Source organism: Diuraphis noxia, unplaced genomic scaffold (assembly GCF_037042655.1).
Source record: "Diuraphis noxia isolate RWA-SAM2 unplaced genomic scaffold, SU_Dnox_SAM2 contig0002, whole genome shotgun sequence".
NCBI lineage: Eukaryota > Metazoa > Arthropoda > Insecta > Hemiptera > Aphididae > Diuraphis > Diuraphis noxia.
The window spans coordinates 63,303,945-63,329,621 of NW_028301712.1; the positions used below are offsets into that span (position 1 = coordinate 63,303,945).

At 31.6% G+C, this 25,677-nt stretch overlaps 1 protein-coding gene across 2 annotated transcripts in view; it reads left to right on the forward strand.

The window, feature by feature from the left end:
* Positions 1-8,405: 8,405 nt before the first annotated feature.
* Positions 8,406-25,677, forward strand: part of LOC107164039 (uncharacterized) — a 70,090-nt gene continuing 52,818 nt past the window's right edge. For both annotated transcript variants that reach the window (XM_089220939.1, XM_089220940.1), the window contains exon 1: positions 8,406-8,608. The gene's annotated coding sequence lies outside the window, so the exon portion shown is untranslated. The remainder of the gene's footprint in view (positions 8,609-25,677) is intronic.

The following is a 25,677-nucleotide window of genomic DNA, read 5'->3' on the forward strand; positions in this document are numbered from 1 at the left end:
TAGGTTTCACCTCGTTAGTTGTATTTATTTTTATATAATTTTAAGCAATTTTAGAATTTAGCGAAATAAATCATTGCATTTCTCTCTAGCATCTAATAAACGACATAATTGCACATTAGTTTCTGTATCGTGTAACGGTTGTACGGTCGTAATAGGTAATAGTTATGTTTAGTGAATACTAATTAATAAAATTATATAATATATAATGAATCGATAATCACGCAAAGGTACTCAATTCTGTAAAGCAATGTTACAGTAATTAGTAAATCATAATTTACTATATCGCGGCGGGGAATTATTGATTCCGCTGAAACTACCTGTTTAGAAAAAAGGTTTATATCGATTCCGCCGACCACTGTTTAAAATATTGATGTTACCATCAATGATGTAAATTAGTTAATAACGTAAATGTCTAGCCAATATTATAAATTCCTAACATTAGTAGTCGATATTGTCAATGCCTAGGAATTAACTGACAACATAGGCAAGGTTTTAAAATTTAAATATTTTGTTAACACATTTAGAACTATGACTAGGAACTTACTTTAATGTCTAATACTGATAGGCAATGTTGATAATTATGTTTAACGAAATATTTTAATTAGGTCAGAAATGTATAAATACAAGATAAATTATACATAATTAATAATTATTTATTTTCACAATCTGTTGTGCCGTGACACTTTGAATTGCATAAAACATTATTTTTTTTACATGCGCATCTATTAGTTTTGCATTTGGTTTTGCAAATACATATTGTATAGCCTTGTGATCCCGCTATTCCATATCCAGCAGCCTCACGAACCGTAATTTCTTTTACTCCGGCAGTCGCGATTGTTTTTTCATAATTCAATATATTTTCAGGACACGGAACGAGTTGTGCTCTAGTGAACCTATTTTTTAGCATGCCATACTCCGTACCTACATAGTAATTTATTTTAATATTGTTATTAATTTATTTTAACAATTAATTTTTATTGTACTTACATAATTTATACATATCAGCTTCATATGCAACAATGACCGCCAAAAGATTAAGGGGTGAGCCACGTGCTCTAACCACGTCAGGTATAGGTACCATTCTATCTCTTCCCCCATGTCCAATTGCAATATGAGTAGTATATAGGATGTCGAACATTTCATCAACTTTCAAATAATAAAGAACTGTTCCATCTGATATGGGTTTAATTAATTTTTCTTTCCCAGAAATAGTCATAACATCGTACTTACGAATTGATCTGTAATCTTGTGGTCTTTTTTTTTTAATTTTGCACTTTTAACGGCTGTTATTTCTTCGTCATACTGCACGGTATTGATGTATGCTGCAGTGTTATCGTCCCGTTTTTTCTCATCAATTACCGATAAAATTGCATTTTCGAATTTTTTTTTCATTTCTTCGATCTCCATAGCAAAAATTAAAAGAGTAAAATTAATCAAAAATGTATGAACTCACTGAAATCGATGTCAAAACAAAAAGTTTACGGTTATGTTGTACTGGATGTAAAGTGAACGTGAACTGCGCGCCTACAAATCGGTCGACTTTGAAGGTAATTTCTATAGATGGATACTAGATACATGTTATCGCTATCTTAAGATAGTACTTAATAGGTACCTAAAGTACGGCCGTCGACATATTAGAGATTTATCAGCTTTATCGTACGTACTTATTATATCTAGATAAATCGATTTTACAACGCAAGAATATTTTATATTTTTGTCAATTATGCCTGAAAAATCCCTGAGTTATTGTCATTACCTAGGAGATATTTCTAATTGCATCATTGACTGATTATAATAGACATTAACGATATTTACTAATCAATATCGTGTACTGCCTAATTTGATCGTAAATATCGTTATTGACTAGTCATTAACATTAATTCCTTAATTTACGTCTTTGCCGGTAACATCTACATATCGATTCCGCCGGCTACTGTTAATATTATTTATTGCATATTGATTCCACCGGACACTGTTTATCCCCCCCCCTTGTTTATGTATTTTATATAGTAGAATGCAGAATGGGTAATATATGTATAGATAATATACGACTTACAGCAATACGTACGGAATAAAATAAAATACCTATATTGACTCGTTTTATTTTTATTGTTTTATAAAAATTAGACTATACATTTTAGTTTTAATTAGGAGGTATACAATTATAATCATTTTATATATAATTTAAAAATTATATTTTAAAAATACATTTACAAATTACAAGGGCAGGATAAACAGTAGCCGGCGGAATTAATATGTAAATAATATTAACAGTAGCCGGCGGAATTAATAGCCGGCGGAATCGATATGTAGATATTCTAAACAGTAGCCGACGGAGTCAATAGCCGGTGGAATCGATATAAAATCGGCGGAATCGATATACGCCCTATCGCGGCTACCATATAAATTTATCTTCATATCGATTGAGCCCTATGCATCTATATAAGTGTATAAACAATTACGTATAAATAGATGTGTATACGAGCTTTATATTTATTACAATAGTTTGCATTATATATTTATATTATTACACATTTGCATTAACGCAATAACGCATAATATTATATTTGTTTTAAATAAGAATAGGTGTATTTAAAAATATATATATTAAACGTACATAATTTTTAATTTTGATGATAATATTATATTTCACGTATCAATTGACCTTCCTTTTTACAACGATTTGTATGATACCTATAACATAATGTACTTATATATACACAATAAGCACGTAGTTCCCAATAACTGCAGCGTATGTGCAGCAGGTGGTGCGTTAGTGCATCAAATTCACAAATCTATGCCTACGATCGTATTCAATTTTTAACAAAATATAATATGAAACATACAAATATATAATTCAGTAATGATACATAGTTCCTTATAATTCGCGTACACAGTATTATTAAATATTATACTACTGAGGGATGCCTATATAACTGTGGGCGCAATTTCACATCAAGACTGGCCGAGCAAATAGAATATACGAAACTACCTTTCGTGCCGGCTGTGCTGACCATACAGTTAAGCTATAATTATACAGTTTTATGTATCCGGTATTGAGTTAAGACGTGCATCTGACCAAAGACGTTACCATCAGACGGCTGGATAACCGGTACCTAATCCATGTCTGTAACTTTACAATATAAATTGAAGTCTATAACTACTAGCTGTTACCAGTTACCATCGTCCACGATTATGGTTAAAGCCGTTGTTCGCTGCCGGCGGGTGAAAATCCCCCATTATGCGAACATTGAAGGCTGAAATGCAAAAATGGTGGGATAAGTCTGCACGGAACCGAACAGTGCTTAAAATTTGAAGTTAATTATAACATGCTAACAATTTTGAACAAATCCTGGCTCGTTTAAATATAATATAACGTATACAGAACTTTGTTAGGTTTGTAATTGCATTCCACATAGATATATATGTCTCTATTCATATAAAATGTTATGTATCATTTAAGCTTAGATCATATACAATTTATTATCAAAGACCCGTAAGTATATAATAAGGCAAACCTTATATAACCTATATAGTAATAATCATTAATTTTATTTCCATTTTGTTTATTAAAACGTGAAGCTGCATGATTTAAAAATTTTACATTATTGTTTAAATTGTTATTAGTTGTATGAGATTAGCATATAATATATATATACAGCTCGATGAGGAGTGTTCGTCCGTTAATTTTGCGGATACGCACTAAGCGTAAGTACCGGCCGCAATTGCTAGCTCTCGGATGGGTGACCATCACCCGGGATTTTTAGCAGTATATATCCTTGCCACACATACACAAACATGTGTTACAACCTAACCAACTCCAAAACCTACAAACAAAAATATACAAAAATGAGCCCCACCGTACCACCCTACACCCAATTGCCTATGTTGCCGTGGGGTTCCTTCTAAAAAATTATATATATATTTAGTCATGTAATATAACATGCGTACCTAGTATATAATAATAGACCGATAAAAATCCAAATTTATTGAATAACAATGGAAGAATGTAATAACATTATCATGACGTTATAACACCTCACACACCTATCTTTATCAAAGTAAAACAAAAAAACTTAGACACTATACATTTTTATTTACTATAAGTAGGTACACGGTATATTTTAATTGAACGGTGGAAAGTTATAAGAAGAATATAACGCATGATCAAAATATGATACCGATTTATACTGATATGAATACATCATTATCATTTTTTAGCTAATTTCTAATTTCTAATTTAAAAATTATTAGTGCTATGAACTGTGAAAACATTGGAGTGAAAAATTGGGTATCTGAAGTATCGGCTAAAAATAGTGTATCAAATCTACTGATAGTGGTTGGATATGACTTGTAATTCACAATGGCCTTGGATTTCAGTGGTATCTAATATAGGGCGTACTGGCATAATAATGAAGGAGGAGAAGAACGTGTATGTACCTACCTAAAAACGAAAGTTATGCCGAGTCCGGGACCATAAGTATTATAATTAACAATTAAAAATTAGTGCCGGCTTAGCGCTATTTTAGCGGAGTTGATTAATGGGAACGCATGTCGCCACGCATATAATTACACGCGAACGTCGCGTATATTTATGTTATAAACGTTATAAACGAAAAGCCACGGCGTTATTATTATGCGCGTCTTTAACGCATACCCACACACCCAAGCACACAATATCGTACAACCATACAGACTCAGTCGACCCCTCCTCCCCCCTCACCAAACACACATATACACAAAAACTTATACTCGTGACGATGATTATATTATATAAATATTCAGTTCGAAGGTGTGCGCGCAATACTCTCCTTTTCTACCGCCTCGAATATATATATACATTAATATAATTATTGTAATAACTACGATGGTGATGATATAATTCGTCGTCGTAATTTCCGTCGAGCGAGTTCGGCTCCCGCACATCCCTCATCCCAGCGGCCGCCCGAGTTTATGGCCCAAGTTTGACCGGCTGGCGCACCAAAGTGTCCGCGAACGGCAATTAATTCGATGAATAACGACCGGCTCGTACGTTATAATAATATCGTATTTACGCGTACCGCAACGGCCCGCCATCCGGTACATCCGTTACGCGACGATATATACAGCGCGCACTGCGCACACCCGCCGCACCCCCTCACGAGGGCTCGATGTGACCGGTCTGGGCGTTTTCACGACGAGTGCTCGTGGGATATTAATAATATATTCGTTGGAAGGAAAACTCCGCGGGAAATTCGCCGTTTGACGATTGAAAAACTCAACGTAAGTAATTTGACTGGAGACGCTGGCGATTCGATGTGAGGTCATCCGTCGGAACACTTTCAACACGATTATATCAGTTGCACAGTGTTTTAAATATGTAAATACGCTATTTTATAGTAATATTCACAAGAGGCATCCCCGTTTATTAATCGTATGTATTATTGATCGTTGTATAAAATTCCAAAACCAAGCAAAAATCTAAAAAAAAAAAAAATATTTATCCACAGTCCAAAGTGTTTTCAAGTATATGCAAGCCATAATTTGAATAACAATATTATCTTTAACGGTTTGACAATTTTACAAATTACGTTATTGTTAACAATATCTTATGTCTACTTTTATACACTTTAAAAAAAATTGTTATTTTACAAAAATAAAATTTCAAACTCTTTATGGATGATTTATACATGATGGGTAAATATTTGTATGCGTGTTTGATACTATGTAACATACCTACTACTATGCCGAAATTCGTGCCCCAACATCTCCTTAAGTAATATGTTAGCTGAGGTATTATGAGCGTGCTATGATCTTCTGAAATTTTTCACGAAATTTAGAAAATCACAGTTAACTTGCAGACTTTATCCACTTAAAACTTTAACGTGTTCCTAGCCAATATGACGAGTCGGTTCTGATCGAAGATTTTGGTCACAAAGTTAGCGTATACGTTTCTTTGTACAGTATGAAACTAGATAACACTTTTTATGGCTGTCACTACTCACAATTCATTAGGGTTCGCTATGAAAAATAATATATCATTCGTCGTTAAATATTAAATTTTTACGTAAAACAAACCATGTAATCAAGATGAATACATATACTCAAATTCAAAAAACATAGAGATCTGTAGATTGTCTCTGTGACGTATTTTAAGGTAGCCATGAACAGACCTTATTATTATTATTTTTAAAATTATTTTGTAAATTATTGATTGAGTTTCGTGTATAGGTACCAGGTACCACTAGATTTTCTTTCAACGCTTATTTTGACACTAATCAAAGATGAAATTGGTGCTCACCCCGATGATAAATTCATCCATAATAATAGAAACGTAATTTCATTATCATATAGAATTTGAGCCTAAAATCTTTGCTTTAAAAAATATTTCTTAGATTTAACACTTACTTTGCTAAATTTTTATCTTTTCTATTATACAGAGTGTCCCGCGAGAATTTACGCATTACGATATTTCCCAAAATAATGGAGATATTAAATTTCTGGTTTTGTAATAAGACTCACAGGAATATAATAACTACAATTATTTCATATTTTAATTTACTTTAATGTTTTGGTAAAAACTGAATAATTAATTTTTTAATTTAATTATTTCGAAAAAAATTGAAGATAGCTTATCGAAGAGTTTATTATTTTTCTGAAAATATTGACGTTTCAACATTTTATTTTTATTAATTTCCTGATTTTTAATATATTTTTTTAATTTTGAGAAAAATTGCGAATTACACCGCAGTGTTATCAAACATGTAACCCACCACCCGCGTGCTGGTATTATGGCCGGCGAACGCTTTCAGTGTGCCTAGTTATAATCATATTTTATTTCTTAAATTAATTAACTCCTCTTTATTAAACTTTTCACCCTTAAATAGGTATTTATATTAATTAGGCTAGATCAGTATTACGTCATTGTTTTTAAATTTATATGGACAATCAACTATGTTTTACACTTTAATAATTAGGGTATAAAATGAGAATGAAAATTTTTTAATAGAATATAATGAACTGTGTTAAGTTATATGAGAGAGAGAGTTATGAGTTATCATGGGTCTTATTTTTATTAGATTTTTTTATGATCAAGATATTTGTTATTTAGTAATTGCGTGGTTATAATAATCATAAAACGTATTTTATGTTTGTTTTTTTTAACACAGATTGTGCTTTTACTTTAGGTATTATAAAAATAAAAATATTTTTAAAAAAAAATAGATAATGGAAATAAATATCTATTTCAATTTGCAATATAAATATAATTACAAATCTAATTTGTAAGTACCTATATGTGTAATGTGTATATAACCTACAAACCATATATTCATTTCTGATTTTTTATATAATATTATACATAAATTATAAAAAAATCTCGCAGCCCATACGGGTTAAAAAACTAAACTGTAAATTACACTACTCGAGTCTCAAAGAATAGGCATGTGTGCAAAAGTCGGTGCCAATTTAATTTATTCAGTAATCTCTGAAGATTTACTGCAGAGTACTAATGTCTAATAGTCACTAAATCGTTTTTTTTTTTCAGGTACCTATATATTTTTCAATATAATAACAAACAGAAAAAGAAGATATTAATATTATTGAATATTGATAATAATAAACATGATGATAATAAAAAGAGTAGTTGTATTGTTGCATTATTATTATATTATGATGAGCTTACACGAAACACCCGTAAATTATCTTACATAATATAGATGACATGCAAATCAAAAGTTGTATTTTTTTTTTGACTCAATTCGGATGCAGACATAACGCATTGTGAATTATTATTATTGTTATATGTAATGTGTGAAAAGATAAAATGATAATCGTTGCCCGTTGAGAAAAAATCACGACTGTTGTTCATTTAAATCATAACAGACTTCCGAATGGTGCGAAAACATCATATGCGATGGGGTCACCGAGACGAAAGATAAAAATACAACAATATAATACATATATAACATAATATAATGGACATTGTATAATAAGTACATTACATTATTATGAAGTTCGTCGTAAAATATCGTAAAGATAAAATAAGTCAGTGAAAGAAAAAAACGCAGTAGGCGGAGAGGCGAACACACGCGCGGGCGCCTCACGCCAGTGTGTGGCGGGGGGAATGCACGCGTCCCCCACGACCGATGTTAGGGGGGGGGAGTTCTGAACGGGCTGAGTGGGGGTGGCGGTAATGGGGAGAGTCTGGGCGGGTGAAAAGGAGGCGCCCCGAAACTCGGGTACTGGGTGAAAACTCGCCCACGGGATCCGTCAGATATGTGGGTCACCAGGCGCAAGACAATCCGCTCGCCGCGGGTGCACGTGGGTCAGCCGGGCGGAGCGTGAGCGCGTCAAGGCGCCCGCGCTTGCCATCCCCGGGGTTACGCCCATCGCGTGGGCCTCGACGAAAATGCGCGACGGCGACGCGTCGGACCGGTGACCGCAGTAACCGCCGGCACGGTGTTTGGACGGCACGCGGCCTGCGCTTCCACGAGACACCTTATTCACGACACAGCCGACGGCCAAACTCACGCGGTCAGACCGGAACAGACTCGCTAAACTATAATCACAATATTGTTATATTATTATTAAAGCAATAAAGTAACGTGGACGGAACCGAAAAGACCAGGTGAGGTTTACTCTTTAAAAGTATTATGTATTGTTGATTTTTATTTAATGTTTGCGATGGTTTTTCTTCCCTCTGTCTTAACACACTATTCTGCTAACACGTTTTGTATATTTTACTTACTCCTTTTTTCATTACCTAATTATGTGCGTGTATGACTAGTTTTATTTCTACTGGTATACATATCACCGTATTAATAACCTAAATATAAAATTCTTAAGTTTCACAAACATACCCATCACACAGCCATTAATTTTTATGAATAATTTGACAATATTTTGTTTAACAATCTTTAATATTATTTTTGTTAAATATTAATTTAATTGTATACCTATATAATGTGATTGAAAAAAATAAACGTATTACAATTTATCCATAGAACAAAAAAAATACAAGAATTATTGACGTTGGCTTTTGCCTTTTGCACCCTTGGCAAAATTTTTGCAAATCATTTAACATTTCTGCACCCATAGCAAAGGCGCTTGTCGCTAACCTTAAGTCAGAACATTTATTCGTCACATATTTTTAACCGATTAATTTTAATTATAGTCCCCATATTAGAACTATAGTGCTATTTTCAGTACAAGCCAAAATGTCGGTTAATTTCTATGTTCCATTGCAATCGAAGTTATAATTAACAATGGTAACTTTTATTTATGTATCAGTTGCCATAGCCGTAATTTTTGAAGACTTCATGAAATTAAAATTGTGAAACATTTCATGACATATTTCAAATGCGTGAAATATTTTAATATCGTAATAATTTTTTTTTTTAAGTTTTATTTTTGCGTATAATTGTCTGTATAACTTTACTTTCCTTCACAATTTCATAACATTAGGGAAAATAATCACTAACTACTCATTAGTGATGGTTTTTTTTTTCAGTTAGGTTATTAATATTTGTTTGAGAAAAAATTTCAATATTTCACGTTTTCACATACTTCAATCATTTCATTGCGGTAACTAAAATGTAAATTATGATATTTATTACATTATTTAATCTGATTATCACCTATATTACCTATGGCTTATTTTCATCATGTAATATCTGCATCATTACACTTTTATGAATTTATTGTACATTTGCATTTTGCGCTATCAATTCGTCAAATTGTTGTCAATTGTATAATTTCAGTGGAAAACATTGTGTTTCCTATCAAATTTTTTTCAATGGTAAAAATTAAGTTTCGAAAACTCTTAGACACGTGGTATTTATGTTTCAGTTTTAAGAATTCACTGATTATCCTAAGACATCTGAAATAAGATGTCTGGAGACTAAATTTATTAATTTCACTATTTATAGTAATAAATTTAAAATTAAAATAATAAACCAAATAATTGCTTTTCTAAAATAGAAACGATTAAAGTCATAATATGTACATAGGTATATTATATTTATTTATTTGGATTGTAATAGTTAAATGTTGGTACTACCTACACTATATTTTATTTTAGCTCTGTAATATATTATATTAAAATCAACAAAATGTTTACCTATATTCATCATAGAATCCATAAATGTATAGAATATAGAGTTATGGCCAATATAACAAAACTAAATTTTAAATAACGACCCACTAAAAATGAAGACATTTTAAAAGAAGTGTTTTGTTAGAATTTCAAATTTGATTTTAAATATTTTGTAATTCATAACCGAATACGGTAGTCATTAACCGAGTAACCTATATTGTAAGGTATTTAAATAGTTAATTTTCATTTGTGTGTGAAGGTGTATCTATTACTGCTACTTCAAGTTCAAATATTTATAATAACATGGAAACACATGGAAATCACGAAATATTATTTCTTAGATGAACAAAAATTCTGATTGCATAGTTTTAAATTACCTTTACGTGATACTGTTATTCACACATAAATTTCAAATATATATATTAAGCTATGCAAACATTTAAGTACTGAGATAAATATAATGACATTAAAGTAAGTTGAATTTATTTTATGTGTTAGTGAATATATAAACTAAAAATCAAAAAAAAAAAAAAAAAATGTCTTGTTTTCAGAAAAAATAAAATAGTGTCGTCAGTGCCATAACAGTCAGTTAATAAAAATAATGTTCAATCCGTTTTACACAACGCCAATGCTCCAAGGAAAAATTTAAATAGTGACTTTAAAATAAATACTATTATATACTAAGAAAAAGGAAAATAGATCAACAACACCTTTTTAATCATACACTATACTATAATATATTCATAGTTGTAATAATATTAAAACCTACAGTTCACTTATACACTGAAGAAAACTGTGGTTGTATGTAAGATACTTAATGTAGTTTTTCCTGTGTACTACAAAAGTGGTAAATTAAAACTTAATTAAAACATACCCGGTTAAAACATAAATATATAATTTTATAATAATTGCGTATAAAATTAGAAAAATTGAATGAAGTATGAGAACTAAAAATATTATTTTGTCAGTTTAAAATTTATAAAATATCTTACCAAGACAAATTTCTTCAGACTCGTCCTATTTCTATTATCCCTCACTTAATTGTGATGTTTATTTTTCGTTAGTATCTACACTGCGCAAGACAAAAATACGTCGGTTTTTAAAAAAAAGATAACCTTTTTTTTCCGTTCAAAAAAACCGGGAACGGGTGGGAAATGTTTAGCACAATACTGCCACCCGGTCCCGTATCGTTTATTCACCGTCAATTATCGTAGTTATTTTACATACGCGGGGGCCTCTAACCACAAAAAAAAGACAACCTAACTAGGCCACTACGGTATCATAAAGAATGCTCAATATATTTTTCTCATAATTTTCTATTGCTATGTAATATTATGGTTAAAATATAAACTATTGTATTTTTTGTCCTAAGGTCAAACAATATATTTTTTGTAAAAATATTGTAGTAAAAAAATGTTAAGTAGCTGTTTGTTGTTTCAAGAAAATTATTATATTTGTATTTATTTGAATTAATTTTAAAATACTTTATAGAATACTCGTTAAATACAACTTATTTTAATAACATTTTTAATTTTTAACAATAATTTTCAACATACACAAACTACCATACTAGTAATTTTAGAAGATCAAGCAAGAAATTGATTTTAAAATTGTCTAAATATTACTCATAACTATGATATAACAAAAAAACTATTAATACTTGTTATAAATTATACATACATATTTATCTAAGACTTACTATATTGCTCAACTTTGACCGAGAGAAAAAATGAACTATAATTTAAAATAGGTATAGCACTCGGTTTCCATAACATTATGAACAAATCCAACTGAGGTAGATAATCTGGTCACTGCCGATTTGATACAATATTTGTTGTATTTCGGTTTATAAGTACTATATGTTATGATTTTTTATTAGTTCCTGTATGTTTTTTTTTAACTTAACACCAATACACAATGCTGCAGTGGTAAAATATAATATGTATATAAAAGAAACTTAGTCTAAACTGTTCCCCCTTAGGCTTAATAATCATACATGGATTGAAGTATTATTAAGAATAAAATTATTTTGTTAATAATTTTGACATAAAATAAAAATACGTTTGATAAACTGCAACAACATATGTTTTATTCAAAATATTACACTTAAAAATAAAAAATAAATATACATGCATTAGCAGAATAATTAAATTTGCATCTTTTTCGACGAAATTCCTGCAGAGAATTTTCAATTTCCGCGTTTTTGACAACAGGAATCAAATTCCCATCGGTTTGGATTTTTTTTACCATTTTTTATGCCTGTGCTATACACAAAGACGCCTTTATACTTTACCCCGTATACCGTGGTTTATCAGTAACTGGTGCAACGTTGCAGCAGCAGCTGAGGGGGATTGGATTTCGCCTGTTGTTGATTGGGAAAAGTGTGACCCGTATCAAAAAATTACCGTCACTTTAAAATTGGTTAGCAAAAATAGCACTGTACTCTGATACAAAAAATGTATATATATATATATAAGTATAGGACGGATCGCCCATGGTGAGGCAAAGTAAAAACAGCACTTCCGGATACCTTGTGACATTTTTTGTAATTAATAATAATAATAATAAATATGCTCTGGTTTTTATTTCTAAAAAAACTCCCTTTTCTTTTGCGAGAAAAATATCATCAAAGGTAATAATAATAATAATAATAATAATAAAAATAATAATAACAATAATAATAATAATACACGACAAGAATGCTCTGAAAAACCTAATGAATATTGGCTGACAATATCCATAGTGACCGATTTTCGGCTTCAAAAATCCGGTCGGAAAAAACTCTTTTATCCTTTAAAAGGTACTTATATAAAATAGTATAGCTGAATATAATAAGCAGCTAATTCTGTCTCCTAACTCCGGGAACCGTAAAATTCAAGAAAAGGAAATATAAATTCCAAGTTATTTTATGTGAACGTCATTTTCCCGTGATTAGTATTATCCTTGCTACAAGGTTTAGTCATAATACTTTTAAGAACGCCCCATAAATTAAGATTAATCGTTCTTAACTGTTTAATACTTTGTTCAATATTCTGGGCCTATTTACCACGCGACTCCTATACCATCATGATACTTGTTCATGACTTGAAAATGTTCACGACTCCAATTATTGGAAAAATGCATTAAAACGTTAGGGCAGTTTATCGAATGACTTAAAAGTCGTAGTTGTTAGTTAGTACTATAAAATAATAATTAAAAAGTTAATCTAAAGACAGTTTGTTTCGGGATTAAATCACCAGTTATTTTCGACAATTACTATTTATACGAGTGACGCAAATACGCAATTATATTATAATAGTGTACAGCATTGATAAAGCTGTAAAAAGAAGGCCATTCGAAAAATAAACAGCAATAATAACATCACATTGATATTGTCGCACATCAAATTAACGATTATACTAACGTTATATAATATTATTTATATATTATATATAACTATGACTTAAAATCTTTAATTGGTACCTATTGCACTAAAATTAATAGATTTGTGAAATCTAAATGATGCAAACGGATTCGCACTATATAATATTAACAGTTGTTGTATGCGCAACAAATGTATGGATGTTTTTAGAAAATGTTGTGGTGTTTTAAAAAAAAACTATTATTTTGTATATTTTAATTTAAAAAAAAATCTCATATTTATCTGCAATAATATTATATTGTTATATAGAATTGGTTTCCTAATGTAACTTTACAAACCGTGATTTGTGAATTTATTGTTTTTGACAGGTTGACATTTTGTATATTCAATGCGAAAAAAAAAATAATATTTAATATTTAGATTGAACATAATATTATTTATAACTACTGTTGAACTGTTCTGCTATGTAAATAAACCTAAATTTATTTTTTTTCGCGAAAAATTAGCTTACTTTACAATTAGTCGGTGGTCGTTACGTGTATTTATATTCTCCAAACAATATTTACTAGTCTATGATTACAATTTTTTTTTATAGTGTATGACTACAATATACGTTTCTCATAAATCAAATCAAGAGATACATCTATGATTTTGTTTTCTTTCATACTAAATTAGATTAAACAAAGGGTAAAGTGTATAGAATAATATTTACATTATGCTTTAAATATTGAACGCCATTTTTTTCAAGACCATTACCCCCCCCCCCCCTTGTAATGTAAATAACAAAGGTAAACTATAACAAATGTAAACAAAATATAATAAATCTTGTCAATTAAAAATTATAAAAACGATCAATGATTCAAGATTAAATACGCCATAAAGCAAAATACCAAATAGTACATGTCGTACAGTTATTAATGGCCGAATTCAATACAAAATATAAATATGGTCAATTAACTATAATAATAATGAAGTCGAGCTATATGAGGACCTCCCTCCTAGATTTGTTTTAAAAAATACCTTTCTCATTTTTTAGTTACCTTAATTTATATATAAAAAAAAGATACATGTACTTTACACTAAATTTTAATATTATAGTCTAATACACCGGTATATACTGGTACCTTATAATTACATTATATTTGAGTGGTTTACGGTTTATCAATACATTTTTTTTTTTACCTATACCTATCTTATGTTTAATTTCTAATTCTATTTGGCTTGTTAGAGCATAATATTTTATAGCTAGCCTCCCACTCCTTTTCACATTCGTAGATTTGCTAAATGTGGTTTGTATTAAAAATACGACGACGTCGTCGCTGTTCTTTCACCCTCTATTCAAATATAGTCCGATCGCATGTCTCCCAAGGGATTAGTATATTATACTATTATGTGCAGTGATAACGAAGACGCGCAAGTCCAAATACACGACTGATACACACACACTCATATATATATGGCGTGTTTCGAAGTCTTAATGAAGGCGCTTTAATTGCTGATTTTTATCGGCGGGACAATCGTATAAACGGGTGAACGCCGACCAACCCTTTCGCGTTTAATAAAACGCGTCGTGGACTGAAGGGAGGTCGGAGGGGTGAAAATAAAAAAAACAAACAAAATAAAGTCAACCCTTTTACCAGTACAACAACTACTACGACTGTATCAGCCGCGATGGTCTGCAGCAATAGTATATACCTACAAAAACGCACAGACACACGTTGTAGCGGCGATGTTATTTGCACCGCTGTGTAATATTTATACATATAGCGGCACCACATAACGCAGGCATTTCCAGGCCATTTAACACGCGCGATATTCTAATTTTCACACGACATCGCTGCCGTTGCGGTTACATTTGTGCGGTAACAACGGTTAAAAACCGAGCAGCTGACAAAAGGCACTTTCAGATCAACGATTCCCCGACCCTCACGCCACCGATTCGTATCCATTATAATAATATGTATATAGTTTGGCCAGTGTGGATACCACTCACTGCTTAAACATGTTACCTATTTGAATAACATTTACAACCGATAAGACACTGTTGTACAGATAATATCCTATACGTTTATAATATGCAGAATGCACATGCAGTAGCATACGCATGATTTCAGTTCGGTTATGGTTTTACCTATAACATTAATCACTGACCTATATGGGGGAGAGAAGCCAATTTACATTATTTTAACTGAACAGTTTTTATTCAGTTGGCTAAAACAAATTATAGAGTTAAGGTGGATTCACAGCTACGCCATGAATCGTGTTATGTCGATCAAATCGAAGTGTAATATAGGACATTACTTTTTGAAATCATATAATAATAAAGTTGCGGCAAAGTATAGGTATACCAAGGATATGCAACAGCTCAATTTTTAGACCAATGTAGTTACCAGTTTAGGTACCACTTAAGTTACACGATATATAACTGTGAATCTGGCTTTAGACTCAAATTTAACCTACGATTAAAACATTTAACCTGGTCATAAAATATAATATAGCCTTTTCGGGCCGTAATAGTCGATGATACATGATAAATTGATTATGGCAGACGTTTAACAATGTTCTTAATCAGCCAAAATAACTTAAACTATATGATTCTCAGTGTAATTGTCATTTTACAATCTATTTAATATCTATCAATAATTATTATTAATATATCTATTATCTATTCTATGTATCGATTATGGCGGTAAATAATAAGATAATTTTAGATTAACAGAAATTTTAGGAGAGGAGGGAATTAGAAATTAAGAACCCTACACTGTGTATACCACTATGTACATGTATAATACTGCAGTATATTGAAATGTGGTTATTTTATCTGTTAGGTATACAAGAAATTATTATTGAAGATTAATATTCAAAGATATATTTTCCGGTCCACGATGAAAGTAAATCACGACCTGTAAAGACTTATACTTATCTACCTAAATTTATAATCTGAAGATCTAACAAAAGTCTTGGCGCGCGCAATTCAACGATCAATACATGAAACTATGAAAAGTTTTGTTACGGTATGAAGCTTATAAGCACCTCATTCCCTTCAGGAGGAGAAAACCGTATCAGTCGTTACAGCGGTTCTTAGTCGGATAATTGTGAAACACTAAATTGTTACCACCACAAGTCAAAATATAACTATATATATTTATCTTGAGTAGTGAGGGCCATCTAAGATTTTAAGACTTGCACTACATTAACAATGTGATTTCGAAACAATACAGGCTACAGCGGTACACAGTGTAATATAATAAATTATATTTAATGCATTAAAATATTCACTTTTTCACATTATCGCATTTTATAATTATTACGATAATTACTATTGTAATATACTATTGTAATATGCAATTAATCTAAAATTTGTCAAATTTAATATTATTAACTTACAAGAGAAGAGGTTGTTACGACTATATAGGGTCATAGATTTCATTAAAATTTGCAAAGAAGCTAGGTAATGTAATGTACAAAATTTATTGTATCAAGTTGATATGGTAATTAAACTAAAGTTATGTAGGTACATAAATATTAAATATAATAAAATATACAAGTCATCATGAAATTAAATTGTTCACAAAATTAAATTCTTTAAATAATTATCGTATCTATTTATTTTCTATTATTATAACTTTATACAGATTATACTATTCAAGTTATTAGAATTGAGAAAACGAAATATTATTATACTTAATATCAAACATAAGAATAGCAAGTTAAATTATAGAAATAACCAAAGTAGGTTAATTTTTTTTTCAATTCATGAATATATTTGCTACGCGTTGGTATATACAAATATTTATAAACTATTGTAATATAGGTACCCAAAGATCCATCAGTTAATTTAATTCACTTGTCTTTAGTATCGTTTTTACGTGTGAAATTATTCTTACCTATGCATGAAGATGAAAAAAAAAATATATTATGTTTCATATGATCGTTATTTTATGCTAAACAAATAACTCCCAATTACTACAATATATTTTTTCTCTTGAAGTTGCATGCTTAAAAGTTTTACATATGAGAATGGTGTAAAAATTAAAACGTAAAATAAATTTATTAGAGAATATAGTACACTGAATACTGAAATCAATGCATTTTCAACCGAATAGTCTCCTCTGCACCCGTCTGACCCACGAAAATGTCCCAGTCTAATTAAAAGGTCTTTTATAGGTTCGTTAACTTTTTGAATTTAATATACTATCGTTGCAAGTACGCAAAACGCCCATGTATAATAATAGTATATTGTTATGCAAACGAAATGGATATAAATCAAAATAACTCGCGGGTAGTGGTATTATCATAATAATGTGAGTACCTATAACCGGTGAATTAATGTCGATATATGTAGATTGTAGGGGCAGCGTACAAGTACCTATCGAATAATGTACAGCATTGTTTTAATACATATTACTGTACGGCTCTGTCGATTTAATCGCCTGGCCCGACGGTGAAATAAAAACAATAATACACATAAATATTATATAATAATAATATATTGTGTAGGTAATAGGTATATAATATGTATACATTATGATATTATAACATATACGTTCATACCGTTTTCGAGTATATACAAAATTATAAAATATATATTATACACGCTGATAATGACTTGAAAACGCGTACCCCTTGACGCCAGTAATACTCGCGAGTACATCATTATAATAATAATATTTCAGGTACCGTGGCGAGAGATTTAACAACGAAACGATAATAATGATATTATTTTGCTGCTGCAGGATTATGCCGTGTTTTGTGTCCCGCTCTCGTCCAACTCGGCCGACAACAGCTGTCGATATAATATATAATATCAAATGATAATATATAATATAATATACGTGCTACTACGCCATAATACTGCAGCCGTTCGTATAAAAACTAGAGTTATATGTTATTATTGTTGTTGTTTTGTTTGTGTGTGTGCATCACACACGATCGTTGTACATCATTTCTCGATAAACCCGCGCGTATCCGATGTATATAAATGACCCACAGCTAACACCCCAACGGTAATAAAGTATACGTAAATAATATTAATATGAAAACGAACATACGCGCACGTGTGGCTGTATAATATTAATATACATTATACTATATGATATACTTAATACCTATTACAATAACATAGTATGGTTCGAGGTGCTCACCGAAAGCGGAGCGTATCGTTATTAATTTATTATCATCGGTTGTGGTGCATGCCATTTTATGTGCAGTGTATAAATGTAAAGGTGTATCAAAAAACGATATTAAAATCATTTAACCCTGTTTGTATTGTATAAATAAATATATTATTAAGCAGGTGTACACATACAACTTAAAATGCACGGATTTGACAGGATGTAACCAAATACAATATTTTATTATATCGTCATATCATATGATTAGGTAATAATAATACCTATAGGTCCATCCGCGAGACCAATACAATATTTTTAAGGCACCTTATAACTTGACCGTTACAATAGTAGTCTAACGAGGGGAGAAAGAGGTACACCGTACACAGATTCTCCTCATGATCTTATTTTTTTTCAATTTTTATGATAACTTAGATTTATATAGGACATATAAAACGGTGATCATAATATATAGTCTATAAAATATATTTTTAATGATCCAAGTATAGTGTATGTTTAAAATCCATCCTGCAAATCCTCCAGCAAGGCAAAATTATTTGACCGTCCCTGCGAGTTTGCAGGACAGCATATAGTCACTACATTTTTATCATCGCACGTAACGCATTTAAGTATTTTTTTTTTTTGCATTTACGATTCACACATTTTACCGCCAAAAGCGCACACTTTTTTGTCGGAACGATCTCTGAAATATAATATAGTTTTACTAGCGTAAGGATATGAGATTAACTCGCACCAGAGTCATTATTCGAATGCCATTGTGTGCTCCGTATATACCTACGCGTTTCTTCCACGTGTCGGAACACGTCACGTAGTTTAACATTTTCACAATTAATTTATATAGACTGCTCCCCTGGCGAAGAAATCGAATTCTACGTCATGGTCATATTATATTATTTTTGGCGGGAATAGATCAAATGGGAGAGACAAGCTATAACAGCCAATAATCGCTTAAACTAGGTACCTAAGAAAACTCCGGACGAATACGTTAAAAAATCGTACAAATGGTCAAATATTAGATAATATAGACTTTTGAAAGAAATGGTTCAGTGTACAACCTAACCTTTGGTTTAGGGGTCTATAGCCCACTACTCATTATAAACATGGCAACGTCGTATACATTTTTTAATACCTACTTATTTTTAATTATTGAATAGGTAAATGTTTTTATTAAAAATGCAGCACATGAGATTTAAAATAAAATAATTGGTGGACCGTTGCCTTAAAGAGATTTAATGAGATCCTTTATTTAGTATTATATATTATGAAATACTCATTGTTTTAATCTAGTCTTAATATTCGATTCTGCGTATATTGTTGTACGTACATAATCGTAATAATCATTACGAGTCTATACCTTGGTCACCCTTTTAAAATGAAACTTATAATATTAATAGATAATATTTATCATAAACATTCTGGGATGTCTTGCGGAGTAGTCCGAATTTTGAGTTTTCCACTATATATTATAAGCTGGCAGTGACCGAGCGAATAAGAACCCCCGATGATATGATTCCCACCGGTCTTTGATGCAAAATTGAACGACCCCGTACAATAATATTGTTTAACGACGACTGGTGAGTGTAACACATCTGATGCGCTTGGTGAGGGTGACTGCAGCGGCACCCTAGACGAGTCGTATAAATCATTACTCACAATATGGAAATCGGACGGCAGCGTGCGTTCGAATGATATCGTATATCGTAATAATAATAATAATAATAATATTATATTTACTGACGGCGTTAATGTATTATATTAATCGCGAGGATCGTCCATATTGTGCATGTACATTGTACACTATATTTTGTACCTATTGTATGTCATATACCTCGACGAGGTATCAAATTATTATGTTATAATTTTATATACTGTTGTGTTCATATAGATTATTATAGTTGATAATAACTCATGCCCTGTATATTGTAAAGTCGCTCGATGGTATCATACCTATATACGCCGTAGGTATAGGTACTGCGATGGTTTTGAGGACGTCAGACGCTCTGCGTAGTAACCAGCAGAAAAAACACGATTTATGTAAAAAATTAATCTAAAATAGATAGATTTTTTTAATATATACCTACTTAGTACTTATTATTTATGATCAATAACTAAGTTAGACGAGACGAGACATGTTTATAATTGTTCACCCTTAATCCGGCCCAAAGTCAAATCATCGTTGTAGCTTGTAGTGTCTCAACTTGAAGGCCTGCAAGACTTGCAGAGACTCACTGGAAAAATAATTATAATTTATAGACCCCGTAAACATTGTAAAAAAATTCCAAAAGACGCTTATATATTATATATAATATATATATATATGAATTTTTTAATTGTTATTATATGTATATAAGTATATACATATATAATATGTGGAGTGCGGATTGTATGCATGTGAGAGGGTAGAGGGAAACCTATACATTGGTGGTATACGTGTCCGGTATGTGACCCCTGTTATATATTATATGTGTGCGTGTGACTGTGTACACGAGTACGAAGGAAGGGCGACTGACTCGCGGAACAGTCACAGGTGCTGTAAACTACGGCAACGCGACATACATTATTATTACTATCGTAACGCTTCCCCCCTCCCCGCTGCCAAAGGTAGTTATTCATTATATATCGTTTGCCGATAGATATTGTAATTCAAATCTCGTACCACGTGGGGTATATTATTATATTGCAATATATATAATACGCGTCACTGCTGCATCTTGTCGCAGGGCACTATATAAATAGGTACATCGACTGCTCGTGTATATATAGATACAAAGGTGTATTGACCGACCGGGGAGGGGGGGAGGGTGTTAGGGTAAGGGGTGACATTTGCAGAACACGGGTGTAACCATTATATAATACACTTCGTGTTTTTATGTATTACATATATTGTACCGCGTTCGATGCACATACACAATATAAAAACGGTAAATGAAAAACGACGCACATCATCACGTGTGTGTGTGCAGTGTGTTATAATATACTATGCGATGTTCTACACTCTCTCCCCCTAATATTTTGCTGCACCTCCGTGTCGCGGGGGTGAATATCGTCTTGACACGTCTGCGGCGGTGCTTCTGCTGTTTGGTATTGTAGTTGTTATTATTTTATATGTGCAGCAGGGCCGGCCGCGAGTATTGTTATTGCTACCTATAAATAATATAAATAATATGTATTATATATAGATATAAAGTATGCACGCATCACGAAAAAAATACGTAGGTACCTACTTAGATGTATACTAAAAATATTTTTACACATAATATGCTAAACACGTCGTCTTGCAAATGCATAGGATATTACAAATATTTATTGTGCAGACACGAAATCGAATGATATTAGATTTACGTATAACAAAAATAATATGGTAGATACATACATAAGTATATGACCGACCAATATTCTTAGTTACGTGTGCATGATGATAGAACAAATCATATTATAATAGTGCGTGATTCAATGATTTTAGAATATAAATTGTTATTATTAATATTGAAAAATCAAATCCAATATTAATTATTATGTTATAATAATACGTATTATTTTGGTGACAAAAAATTATGTGACAATTCCTGATAGAAAAAAACAATAATGCATCAAAAGTAATTTAAAGGAAGTTTTATCTCTCTGTTTACAGTGTGCATGCTCTTCTGCAGCTATTATTATTATTTTTTTTTATAATTTTCAATTTTCCAGTTAAACAACGAGAAAAAGGGTGAAATACTGAAATTGAACTTATCTGCATATTATATTATATTTTAATTTAAAAATGAATACAAAAAAAAAATGAAAGAAAAAATGCATTTTTATTCAACCTATACAAATTCTATCCCGATAAAACCGTAGTTACACAGTGGTGACTGGGCGAGATGGAGAACGGGGGTACCGGGTTGTATCTAATTTGAAAATGAAAACGTAGCGCATAATCCTTGGTGACCGATACGGGCGAGTTTAATTTGTATTTAGGCCCTCGATGGAGGGTGTTAATAGAGAGGTCGTTATCTGTTGTACGGTCCTTTTCCTCCCTTCTTGTGTCCTGCGGCCCTATCCAACCATATACCACTCCGCTCCATCCCGGTTTGTTGACAATGCCCCGGACTTCTCGCTGTAACCGTTAGATAACGCAGGGAATGTAAAAGCCAGACTGCACTAATTACACCGCCTCCCCCCGCCCGGCCACACTATCCAGGCTCCGGACCGTATCCCAATATCCTCGACCGTTTAGTAGCGGTGGCGGTGGTGGTCTTTCTCCACTCCCCCTTTCTTACGCTTCGGGATCCGATTATATTATATTATTATGCGTATACGACTATATAATATTATGTATGATACTATTATACATGTATTCACGCGCTATATTGGGCACCACCACATTCCTCCTATAACTATCATTAAGTCACTTCGCTAACTGCGTATATAAGTTTAGATTGGACCAGAGATTGTGTATAAGAACGTGTTTATGACATTAAAGTCTACTCGAGTAGTGCGTCGAGATATGACTTCATAATATTATATTATTCACGCACGCGTATTTCATATTTTACAATCGACAAATGTACATACTACAAAGATTATGAACAAATAAAGCTGAGTTTAAGATTATGAACTTACTCGCCAGTGCAAGACGTTCATTGCTGTCTGCAATAATCAAAAAATCTTGTAATGGCCGTCGATTCAATCTAATAATATTATATTTTTTTTAAAGTAAACTCGAATTCCCAACAAACTTCTATAATAACCGAAGATCATTAATTATTGTTTTCTTCTCATATGGCAACTATTTAACTAACAATATAATATATTATAATATATTTACAATTTGATTTGATCATTTTACGTTTGATGAAAAGCTTAAAAGTGGCTTGGTTTGGTGAATTAGCACGATGTCTAACTTAAGTCATTGATGTGTGCTGAACGCCGACTTGTGCCACTAGTTCCGGGATGGGCGACCACCTAGATTCTTAGTGCCAAGTCTTTACCTCGCATATCATGTTTTCCTATAACCTCTACAATAGAAAAACAAGCTAATTAAATCAGATGTCGAAACCTTCAGCTTAAAAAATAAGGAAAAGCTTAATTATTAGGTTTATAGAAAGTACCTATAATAGCCATAACAACTTGTAAATTAACTACCGATAGGTATTTAAGATCATCATTATAATTTTAAAATAATATATTTAAACACATTATATTATGTTACAGGGATTCTAATAATAACTTAATTTGTAAATATATTTTTTTCTTAAACGCGTATAGGCATTATATGTATGATTTAATTTGAGTAACGATTCACATTTGCCAACGATCATTTTACATTCCGATGTTATTTTTGTTTTATGTTATGCGTTTCGCACATATTATTATAATGTTATGACTTATTATAAATGTTGGTCTTTTGTTCCAGAAATGCATTTTTAATTATTATTCGCGATATTATAATGTTCGTGCGTTACTTCAAAAAATTAATTCACGTATAAATCTTCAAATATAATAATGTGTTGGTCCAACAAGTTTGGAATTCTAATGAACGTAGCGCATAATATACGTAGTTAAGTATAAGGAATAGCGGACGAGAAAGTGTGTGCGGGTCATGCCCAGGGAATTATAAAATTTAGTTTATCGGCAAGTTTGCGGCCGTCAGGTTCGAATTCCCACAAAGTGAAGGACCCTCCTCGCCTTATGGTATTATTATAGAGGACGTTGAACGAGGCACTTCAATTAAGGATGTCGTATCGCACCCTTTTGAACTTACCTAGGGCTAGGACGTTCTTGATGAGTAAAGGGAGGGTGGGTATGTGCGTTGGCTAAATACTGTCTTGGGAAGCTCAGTAAGAGAGTAGTGTGAAGTTTTCGTCGGGTCTAGGGATTATTCAAAGTACAGAGTCGTGTCTGGCCATCCAACTTCTTGGCAAGTTTTATCCTGCCCCCCTCATTCACTGAATACTCCTAAACACTATATAAGTAGATCTTCTTATAACTTGTGTACACATAATGGCAATTATATTAACACCAAAAAAATAATTATAAAATGCGTTTGAAATACGATCAATATAAATATCACAGGGGAAATAATATAATTCAGTTTTAATATTTTAGAACAAATAAATATAAAATAATAATTTTGTTTACTAGTATATAAAAACAATAATAAAGTTCGGCTATCTTAACCATCAGTATTTAATCGAAGTCTGAAGTGTCCCGGTAGAGGCAGTAGAGTTTCAGACATAATTTTGATAAGACGGAAACGTTTGTGGGTTTCTAGAGAAAGTGGTATAGCCACAAATCCCACAAGCACAAACCACCACGGTGTTACCCATAATTTCCTCGTATCCTCAAGAGTTGTCAGTTTGTTTCAAATCTTAGTTTAATTAAGTACCTATATTCACTATTAATATAAATTTATAAATCATATAAATAGTTAATTTTTGGCCACTACATGCTATACTATATATTGCATACTATTATATATATACAATGTATATATATAATAATGTATAATGTATAATGTATATTATATATATATACATGTACATAGGCGCCAGGTTTTCAAAAAGCTATTGGGTGCTCTTACCAATGTAAAACAACAGTGGCGCAAGCATTGGCGGGGAGGGAGTAATGGGTTGTATCCACCCCCAATTTTTTTTTTTCTAATTTTGACTTCCGAGGTTTTGCCACAGAATTATAGATGAAATAGATTTTTATATCCTGTGGTTTTTCTTTGTAGCCACTGATATCATACAATGAACGTGGTGATAACGGTTTACCTATTTTAATTATATTGGGTGCTCCGCACCCAATGAATATTTTCAATGGGTGCTCGAGCACCCGAGCACCCGAGCACCCATGTACTTGGCGCCTATGTACATGTGTAATGTATATTATACATTATACATGTACGAAAACATTGTAACTAAATAAATCGTACTAATAAATTGTATTATGATTACTTTATAAATACATAAGAAATAATTAGAATTATGACACGTACTATCTACTTAAGTTTTATTTTCCAATATAAAAGTTTAGTCAAAAAAAAAGGTCATTTAAATGTTAGTCTTTAAATAGAGAACCTGCATCCTAATTTTGATTTTGTCAATAATATACTTTTTTCTTTT